This window comes from Mastomys coucha, unplaced genomic scaffold (genome assembly GCF_008632895.1).
Source record: "Mastomys coucha isolate ucsf_1 unplaced genomic scaffold, UCSF_Mcou_1 pScaffold3, whole genome shotgun sequence".
Classification (NCBI taxonomy): Eukaryota; Metazoa; Chordata; class Mammalia; order Rodentia; family Muridae; genus Mastomys; species Mastomys coucha.
The window spans coordinates 1,494,754-1,504,904 of NW_022196909.1; the positions used below are offsets into that span (position 1 = coordinate 1,494,754).

General features: G+C 37.0%; 1 long non-coding RNA gene across 1 annotated transcript in view; it reads right to left on the minus strand.

The window, feature by feature from the left end:
* The window catches only part of LOC116074984, a 16,407-nt gene that overhangs the window by 2,871 nt on the left and 3,385 nt on the right, over positions 1-10,151 (minus strand). Inside the window, exon 2 of the long non-coding RNA XR_004112368.1 lies at positions 8,959-9,160. This is a non-coding gene — a long non-coding RNA (uncharacterized LOC116074984). The remainder of the gene's footprint in view (positions 1-8,958; positions 9,161-10,151) is intronic.

A 10,151-nucleotide genomic window follows, 5' to 3' on the forward strand; every position in this document is an offset into this window, starting at 1 on the left:
CTCTCTCTCTCTCTCTCTCTCTCTCTCTCTCTCTCTCTCTCTCTCTGCCTGGTGGCTCTCATTCTCTTTAGCAAGCCTATACTTCCACTGGCATTAGAGCTTCTTCTTTTGGATTGCATCCTGTACTTGGATTGCATCCTATACTCAAGAAGGGCTGAGACATCCAGATACAAGGACTTAACAGTACTGGATACTTTGACCTTCCATTTACAGGCATCCATTGTTGAAAAAGGTGGATATAAACCATTCTAAAAAAAAATCTCATATATATAATATGATATGATATGTTATGATATATGATATGATTTCTGTTTCTCTAAAGAATCCCAATACAGCAAGTGAGATTAAAATGTTTCAAAACTACATGAATTTTTCATAGTTGTAGAATTGGCTAAATATACATTCTTCAAAAATATCTTATCTCCAGACATTTTTAGAATGTTTCTGAAATAACATTTATAACTTCAAGATATTAAAATCATGTAAGACTCTTCAAAATTAACATTTTCAAAGTAGTAGTTTGAATAAGAATAGCTCTCATAGGCTACCAAATTTAAATGTTTGGTCACTGAGAAGGGGTTCTTCTAGGAGGCATGGCATTGTTTTATTAGGTATGGCCTTGTGGGAGGAAGTGTGTCATTGAGGGTAGGCTTTGGAGTTTCAAAAGCCCAAACCAAGCCCAGTGTCTCTCTTCCTGCTAACTGTGGATCCAGACATAGAGCTCTTGGCTCCTTCTTCAGCACTATTATGAACATGTCCCACCATGTTTTCTGCCCTGTTTGATAATGGAATAAACTGCTGAAATTGCAAGCAACTTTCAGTTAAATGCTTTATTTTTTTTAAAAAAAATGTTTCTTTTATTATTATTATTATTATTATTATTATCATTTAATTATATATGTACATATTTATCTATTTTACACAACAATCTCTGATACCCTCTCTGTCTCTCCTCAAAGAGTCCATTCCACCATTCCCTTTTCTCTGTAATGGAGTGGCCTCCCCCTGGGTATCCCTCTACCCAGGCTCATCTATCTCTGCAGCTCTAGGCATATTCTCTCCCATTGAGGCCAGACAAAGTAGTCCTGTTGTGGAACTGGTTCCACAGACAGGCAACAAATTTAGGGGCAGGCCCTCCTCCAGTGGTTGGGAGATCCACCTGGAGACTGAGCTACATATCTGCAACATCTGTGCCAGGGCCTTGTTCCAGGCTGAACTTGCTTTTAGTTTGGGAGCTCAGCCTCTGAGAGCTCCCAGGGGTCAAAATCGGTTGACACTGTTGTTCTTCCTGTGAAGGTCTTATCCCCTTAAGGTCCATCAATCCACCCCCTAACCATTTTATAAGAGTCCCTGTCCTCCATCCAATTTTCAGGTGAGGGTATCTGCATCTGTTTCAGTCAGCTGCTGTATGGAGGTTCTCAGAGGAAGGTTACACTAGGTTCCTGTCTGCAATCATAACAATATATCAATAAATTCAGGGATTGGTGCTTGTCCATGGGATGTGTCTCAATTTGGGCAGTTATTGGTTGGTCATTCCTTCTGGCTCTGCTCCATCTGTATCCCTGCATTTCTTTTAGACAGGACAAATTTTAGTTCAAAGGTTTTATAGGTGGGCTAGGGTGCTTATCCCTGCAGTGGGAGTCCTTTAGCAGAAGGTGGCCTTTTCAGTTTATATATGCATCTTAGCTTAGATCACCAGTGTTGACTCCTCGAAACCTCCCCAATCTCAGGTCTCTGGTTCTTCCTAGAGATTCTCCCTGACACTAAACCCTGGTAGTTACAGATCTTTGTTCTTTCTCTGGGCTCTCTGGAACCTCTCTTCTGTCCCATCTCAATCTGATCTGAGCTTCCCTCATTACCTCCCCCTCTGCAACCCAGTTTCCTCCCTCCATTTGCTAAGCATTTTCCCTTGGGCATCTTTCTTGTTTAGCTTCTTTGGGTCTGTGAGATGTATCATGGCTATCCTGTACTTCATGGCTAATATTCATTTATCATGCATGTCCTTTTGGGTCTGGGTTATTTAATTCATGATGATAATTTCCAGTTCTATCCATTTGCCCCCCAAATTCATGATGCCCTCTTTTAAATAGCTGAATAGTATTCTACTGTACAAATGGCTCATATTTTCTGTTTCCATTCTTTGGAAACATTTGGATTATTTCCAGATTCTGAATGTTATGAACAAAGTTTCTATGAACATAGTAGAGCACACGTCCTTGTGATATGGTGAAGTATCTTTGGGTATATGGCCAGGAGTGGTATAGCTGGGTCTTCAGGGTAAAATATTTCCAATTTTCTGAAAACACTGTCAGCTTCATTTGCAGAGTTGTTGTACAAGTTTGAAATCCCACTAGCAATGGAGGAATGTTCCTTGCTGCTTCTGGGGACTCAGGTTACTTGGTAGAGTGATGCCAGCAGAGATAAACTCACAAGCTGGGGCATGACCCATAGATGTTTAGAAGGAGTAGGACTCAATGAACAGTGAAAAGTCCTGTCCTCAAGGAGATAAAAGGTTCAAGGAAAAACCTGATGCTAAATGGAGAAAAGGGAGTGGTGAACTCAAAGCAAGACAGCATCCAGCTAAACAAGCTTCCAAGTTGTGAAAAGGAACTAAATAAATGCTTAAGGCAGGGCTTAATCTCTGCACTCTGGATGGAGAAGGTGGAGTATCTCTGAGTTCGAAGTCAGCCTAATCTATAGAGTTCCAGGATAGACAAGCTTAGGCTGTCAAGTAAATCATCAAAATCAAAAAGCTGTTGAAACTGTATTTAAACAAGAAAGATTTGAACAACATTTCAACCTCAGCAAACAGCAGCCCTTGGCAGTTTCTGTTCTGTGGGTCTGGTTTAGAGATATAGACACGAGAAAGGTTTTATAGAATATCCTCTGATAAGGAAAACTCCCGAGACCAGTGTGCATCATAGGTATCTTTGTGTGGAGGTTCAGAGAGGCTATTGTGTGACGCTATGAAAACAAAACCTGAATCTTACTGGAAACCTCAAGATTTTTGAATTGCCAAAGTCATGGGAGAGGGGAGAGCTGCTAACCAGGATAAAGCCAATCAAAGAGAGAGAAGTTGTGTGAATTCAACAAAGCTGAAAGGAGTTAAACATCTGAAGTACTTTGACATTAGACTAGGAAACACAGAATTAGGAGATTTTCCCGATAGTTTTAGGTCATGCTTTGGTCCAGCGTTTCCTCATTGTACATTCTTTCCTCCCTTATAAATAATAATAGATATCCTGTGACATTGCATGTGATTTGATTTTTTATTTTTATCTTACATGGGTTTGCGGTTAAGAGATTTCCATCCTTCTTAGAAGAGACCTTGACATTTGGATTTTTATATAGTGTTGAGATTGTTACATAATATGGGGAGTTTTGAAGTTGAACTGAATGTATTTTTGCATTATGATATGGCTACAAGCTGATAAGGGCCATGGAATGGAATGTGGTGGACTGAATATGTATGGCCATCATAGGCTCATATATTTAATTGCCTTATTAGTAGGAAATGGCACTACTAGGGAGGCTGGCTTTGTTCGAGTAGGTGTAGCTTTCCTGAAAGAAATGTGTCCCTGGGGGTGGGCTTTGAGGACTCAGTGTGTTTCACTTTGCTTCCTGCTACCTGGCAATCATATAACTCTTAGCTCCTTCTCCAGCACCATCTCTGCCTGTGTGTCACCAATCTTCTTACCATGCTGATAATGGACTAAACCTCTGAAACCCCAAACAAACTCAAAACCAAATGCTTTCCTTTATAAGAATTACTGTGGTCATAGTGTCTCTTCACTGAATAGATCAGTGCTAAGACATTCAATAAAGCCATAATATCTTTGTACCTTTTAACAACCTTCACATCTCTAAAATGTACCTTTTAACATACTTAAAATCCAAATAAAAGGCTACCAGTAAAAGGTACGAGGCTGCTTTGTAATTTGAAGCTCTTAATGAGTTCACAAGGGTCTGTTCAGATTTCAGACCTGAAATAAAAGCATGAAGGAAAAAAGTGAAGTATTTACCAAATCTCCCGGAATTCGAATTTTAATTTAAAATATTTATTGCAAACAGATATGTCATCCTTTAAAAACAATAGAGGGACACACATTAAAACTCTTCATTCTTCCTCTTTCTAATTATAATGTTGAGCATCCTTGAATTATTAATGTCAGTAGTAACTACTATGTATGCAGATTTACATGTCCACATAACTTTTATAAACATAGTTTATAACATGAAAATTGTTTTGAAGTAGAAAAAATTTTATAGTCTAGAATATCTTAGGGAAGATGAATTTAATACTTTCTTGCCATTCCAAAGAGGCAGATACTTCTTTGTGTGAAACGACAATAAATTCATTTTAAATTTACAAAATAACTATAAGATACAGTGCTCTTAAGTGTTACTAATATAGTATTTAAGCCATTCCTTTTTTAAGGAGTACTTGGAACATAATAAAAGAGGATTTTAGTTTTTCATGTTAACTATGAAAACATTATTAGTTTGGAATTTTAAGCAAAATTAAACAAGGTAGTAGTAGAACATGCGTAGTGGTTTGCTACACCTTTATGAACATGGATCTCATATACTTTCCTTGATGAATTTAAAGTAGTTGTCTTGAAAACATGCTAGAATTTCTGTTTTCCTATGTCTTTAGAGGTAAATATCCAAATAAATGAACTGTTGGTTCATGTATTATGTTTTATTTTCCACAGATTCAGGCTTGTCTCTTCCTCTAAATTAATTTAAATGGGGTTAGTGTTCACATTCTGCCCCTGAGGCTTATTTATTCCTCTATTTCTTCCTGCAAACAATGTTTCCATCTCCTGAGGTATCTCTTCATCTTCCTCAACAGTTCTGGTAGTCAAGTTATCCAGCATTTGGTTATACCTGGAATCTTTCTATTAATGATCAAACATCTAAAAGGTTGACTCTTATCTGAATATGGCAAATCATGAGTTCTTGATAAACACATTGTATAAAATGAGGTCGAGACGTCACTTAAGTAAAATCACAATATGAGATGCTGGCATTTATTTATTTTTCTTAAGAAAGAATATCTTCATTTTTACAATCATTCATGTTTAACATTATATCTGTTGATTAGCTTATAATGAAAATGATAGATTAGCCAAATCAAAAATATATATATCAACTCTTAGGATTGTATTATTTTCTTCCATTCATGAGTTTACAGGATACATGCCTTGTAGCAAATTGTCATTATTCAATAAAGTATGAAGACTTTTGTCTCCTGTCATATGTTGACTCAAAAAGACTTACTTCTTGTAGCTTACTCCTGTTTTATGTCTTCTGTATCTTACCACAGTTCTGCCCTAATCATGGTCCCTAGAAATTATACTTTTATCTCTACTTGTACAGTATGCTTGTTTTGTACACAGCATACTTCATTGTGGGGCAGTAGGCTGTGCAAGCAGCCTGGTCCCACTCAAACAAGAGGTCTGGAATCCTGGTGTGTGGTAATTTCCACCTGCATGGGACAGAAGATGTTTGACCACACCTCATGGACGCCTGGCTCCTGTTGATGTCACAACCCCCTACAATCCTCCTCCACCCTCCTGCAGAAGAGGTGTGTGATATTTGTCACTTATTAGTAGCACCAAGCCTCCTTCTTACATACAAATAAGGATTCCCCAAGCTCTCAACCCAAACCAATGAGAAGCACCTGCTGTTGATCTCTGAATCATCCCCAAAACTGTATATAAATCTTATCCAGTGAATTAAAGCATGGTGGAGAAGGCAGAGATGAAGGTGAAGCCAACTGCAGCAGCAGAAGCAGCAGAAGTGACTGCTCCTCCCTGTCCATGCTCGCTTCCCTCTGCCGGAGCTCTCGCACCATGCTGGGCCAGGGATCTCTGTGACATACTCTGGTACACAGGCACACACTTCATTGACTGTAGTTTATATCTTTTTCTCATTTACTGTAATTTATATCTTCTTCATCCCTGTTGTTTCAACAGCTGGTTATTATTTTTTAAGCTCATAAACAACTTTCAAGAAGTACAAAGAATTTAAAAATATCAGAAGTTTTTTATTAAAATTTTTAAAGGACATTAACAGTCTAATTTTAAAATATTTTACAAATTAGAGAACATATCATATGAGAAATATATAAGACAAAGCACAATTTTCCTTTAATCATCTTTCTGGGTTCTTTCTATGATGTTTAATTTTAGAAGTACATAGTAAGTGAATTGCATGGGACATTTGTCTGCAGACATTGAAGACATGTATTTATGTTTAAAATTTATTGCTAAAACTACAATTTAAAAAATACTTTAAGTAAGGACACACTTTTAATAGTACTGACAATTTCATAGGTGTTGTACTAGTTAATAAATGTAACTTTAAGGAAAAACATTTGTAAATTATGTTACTTAACCCAACAACTAAAATATTTCATTTTGAGAACAGAAAAACAAAAACAAAAGCAAAACCAACCAACCAAACAAACAAACAAAAACGCCCTGAGGTTCATCAACTAATAAAAGAAAAAATAAATTGTATCTTACAATAAGATATTATTTGGCCCTAAATAAGAATGAAATAATAGTATATGTTACAAGCTGGATAAACCTCAAACTCATTCTGCTAAGTGAAAGAAGATTGTCACATAAAGTAATAAGTTATGTGTTTCCCTTTACACGGAAGGCTAAGAATATGTAAAACAATCATAATTTTTCCTCCGATGGATTATGCTGATTCTACTAGCCCTGCCATCAATTCATACTTAGTCTCTTAGGGTTTTACTGCTGTTAAGAAACACCTGGACCATGGCCACTCTTACAAAGGCAAAATTTAACTGGGGCTGGCTTACAGTTTCAGAGGTTTAGTTTAGTCCATTCTTGTCACAGCAGGAGGAGTGGCAGTGTGACATGGTGATAGAGAAGCTGAGTTTCACATCCTTATGGCAAGGCAGGCAGTAGGAAATGAACTGAGACACACTGAGACCTCAAAGCCCACCTCAGCAAGACACCTCCTCTATCAAGGCCATGTCTGATCCAAAAAGGCCACAGCTATTAATAGTGTCACTCCCTGGTGACTAAGCATTCAGATACGTTATGGGAGCTATTCCTACTCAAACTAACACACTTAGTTAAAACAAACAAACAAACAAACAGCAAGAAACAAACAAAAAACAAAGCCATTAACAAAAATCCCACTTTTTTCACTCTAATAAAGTTATTTCATGATTTATGCTAGATGTTATTTGAATGTTATATAAATCACATAGAAAAATGTATCACATAGTCTGAAGATTTTTCACAGATAAATAAACTTGACGAGACTTTCTTGTTTCTATTTATAGATATAAAGTCAATCTGGTAATATTTTGTTTGCATATCACTAATCCTTTTCCTTAATTAATTTAACAGTTTTGTAACCTCAAAATAAAAAATAATGTGCTGAAAGGGGAGTCAAACATTTCCTCATCCCTAACACTTTCAAGTGAAAATTTCATTTTCTCTAAGGGACTTTCACTGGGGAACCACACTATTCAGAAGGATGGGCTGTACGGTCAACAGAAAAGGAATGCAAGAACATTGGTGGAGATTCTTTGTCTCATAATGTCATTTCCAGGCTTTTCACATTTTTTAAAATTTTATATTATTGTTATTTTATTACATCTTTTTCTTTCTTTTTAACCTATAGATCTGTTGCGTATATATTATGACTTCCAGTGCAGTGCTTTTTATGGGATTCCTGAATATGCGAATGAGTGGGTTTCTGTTTTTTGTGACTATTCTTGGGCTCTTCTTCTGTTTATTTTTTGTTCTTTTTTTTTAACTTATTACAGTATGCTAGTTTTGTTTTATTTTATTTTGTTATTATTTGATTATTGTATTTTAGAAGCTTCTTCTTTTTCTTATGACAAGAGGAGGATAGATTTGGGAGAGAAGGAGGGGAGAAACTTGGAAGAGTACAAGGAGGGGAAATGGTAATCAGGAAATGTTAGGTGAGAAAAAAAATTTATTTTTAATCAAAGGGGAAAAGAGAGAAAAATTGATCATGGGATTTGCTACAACCTGCAACTCCCTCAGTAAAAACTGCTTACATAGGCACATATGAAACCTTGACAAATGTTTCATAGTTAGGAAAAATACAGATTATCTTATGCTATGTGCTCTGCATCACAAGTATGTGGTACTTTCCCCATAATACAATTCCGTATGATAAATTAAATGAACAAGAATATAAATTAAATTAGCCTAATAAACTATTGAAAGTACAATCTAGTAACAGAGTTAGGAATTAGGCACAGGTTGTATACAATGTTAGAACTATTATACAGCAATTTTCTCTGAGATTTCTCTATTCATTATATTTGATAATGATAAAACAATAATAATGTTAGAAATGTGCTATATGTATATTGTCTAACTTACAAACCTCTTTCTTTGAAATTAGAAAATCTGGCCTTAATAAAATGATCATGATTTTAATAAAAGTAATGAACTATATGTGTATATTTTTGCATTATACATACATAATGTGTTTTGGTCAAATCTACCCTTATTCCACTGCCTGAAATTCCTACCCTATCTCAACCTACCATTTCCCCCTCCAATCCCCACACCCCCACTTTAACTCAGAGTCCACTTAGTGCTGTCTGTGTACATAAGAGTGTAGATCCACATAGTGGAGCATGAATATCTTACTATCTTTTCAGGGCTACATGAAGAAAACTGCCTTTCCTTTCCCAGGACCAATTGCCAATAGTGTATTAGCTCAGAGTATATTTTATATATGCTTTTCCTGTCCATGCTGGGATTTTGACTAGCTTGATGTTTTCTTGTTTATTTTATTTTACTTGTTTTGTTTTGCAAGATATTTACATGAATTTGCACAGCCACTGCAAATTCATGTATGCAACAGCAATGTCATTTCCAGCAGCTTCTGCATTCTTTTCTTTAAAGCACTTGTAAAACACACTACCTTTGGGTTTTGCAGTCTTCTCAAGCTCTCTTCTGTGATGACACTTGAACTTGGGTGAGGAGTTTCACACAGGTGTCTCATTTAAAGCCAATCAATCCGTAGTCTTGTATTCTTTGTAGGCTGAGCAGTTCTGGATCTCTGCATAGGTCTCAGTCTACTACAGAAGGAAGGTTCCTTGATGATAGTTAATAGATATATAAATCTGTGGATAAAAAGTTAATAAATTATGGTGATGATTAATACTATCATTACTGCCTTCTATGGTAGTCAATCTAAAAACATATATGGGAAAATTCAAAGTTTTTCTTTCTTGGTCCTATTTATCTCACTCACTATTGGCATTCATAAAATCAATATATCTGATGGAGCAATATAAGAATCTACAGAGTGAGGCAAGAGGGTGCCTATCCTAGTGGGTCAAGGAAGTGACATGGCAGAAGAAATAGACAACTATTAGGATAGGAAGATACAGAGCCTAGCCGATGGAGAAAGGGAAGGAGTTACAATGTTACTGGAGTCTTACAGAGTAGGAAGGAGCAAGCTCCACTTGGAAGTGCCAGAGGAGGCTGGTTGGCACTTGGAATGGGATGGACCAGACAAGACAGACAATGGAGGCTGGCAACATATAGAAGAGAGACCCACAGAATCTTAGCAGACATATGGTACAGGAAGGAGGGTTCTGGCTTGCAGAGGTGGGGATGAATTCCTGAATGAGCTTGGAGAACCTGTGAGAACGGAAAGAGCAAGACAGTGTGGGCAATAAGAGTCCCACAGGAACCCAGCAGGCCTATACAGTGGGGAGGAGCAGACCTTACTGGAGGTACCTGAAAACCAATCTAGGAAGAGCCACAATGACCCAGGAAATTGGAAGAAGCAGACATATCTGGTAGTACTTGAGAGAAAAATATTGAAGAACTAGGCAGAAAGATGAGTTAGGAAGAGTCACCCTGCATGAGAATGGAAATGGAGTACAGGGAAATGGAGTTCCATAGGATCAGGATGGGACTATGGTATGAGAAGGATAGGACCTAAAGAGCCATGTGGGAAGGGGAAGTCCTACAGAAGCCAGCGGGCATATGGGAAGGACAAGGGTGTATCTATCTTGGAGACATGAAGAAGTGAAGTCACACAAGACCTCAGAGGTAACTGCAATGAGACTGAGCTACAGGATTCTTTTTTTTTTTTTTTTTTTT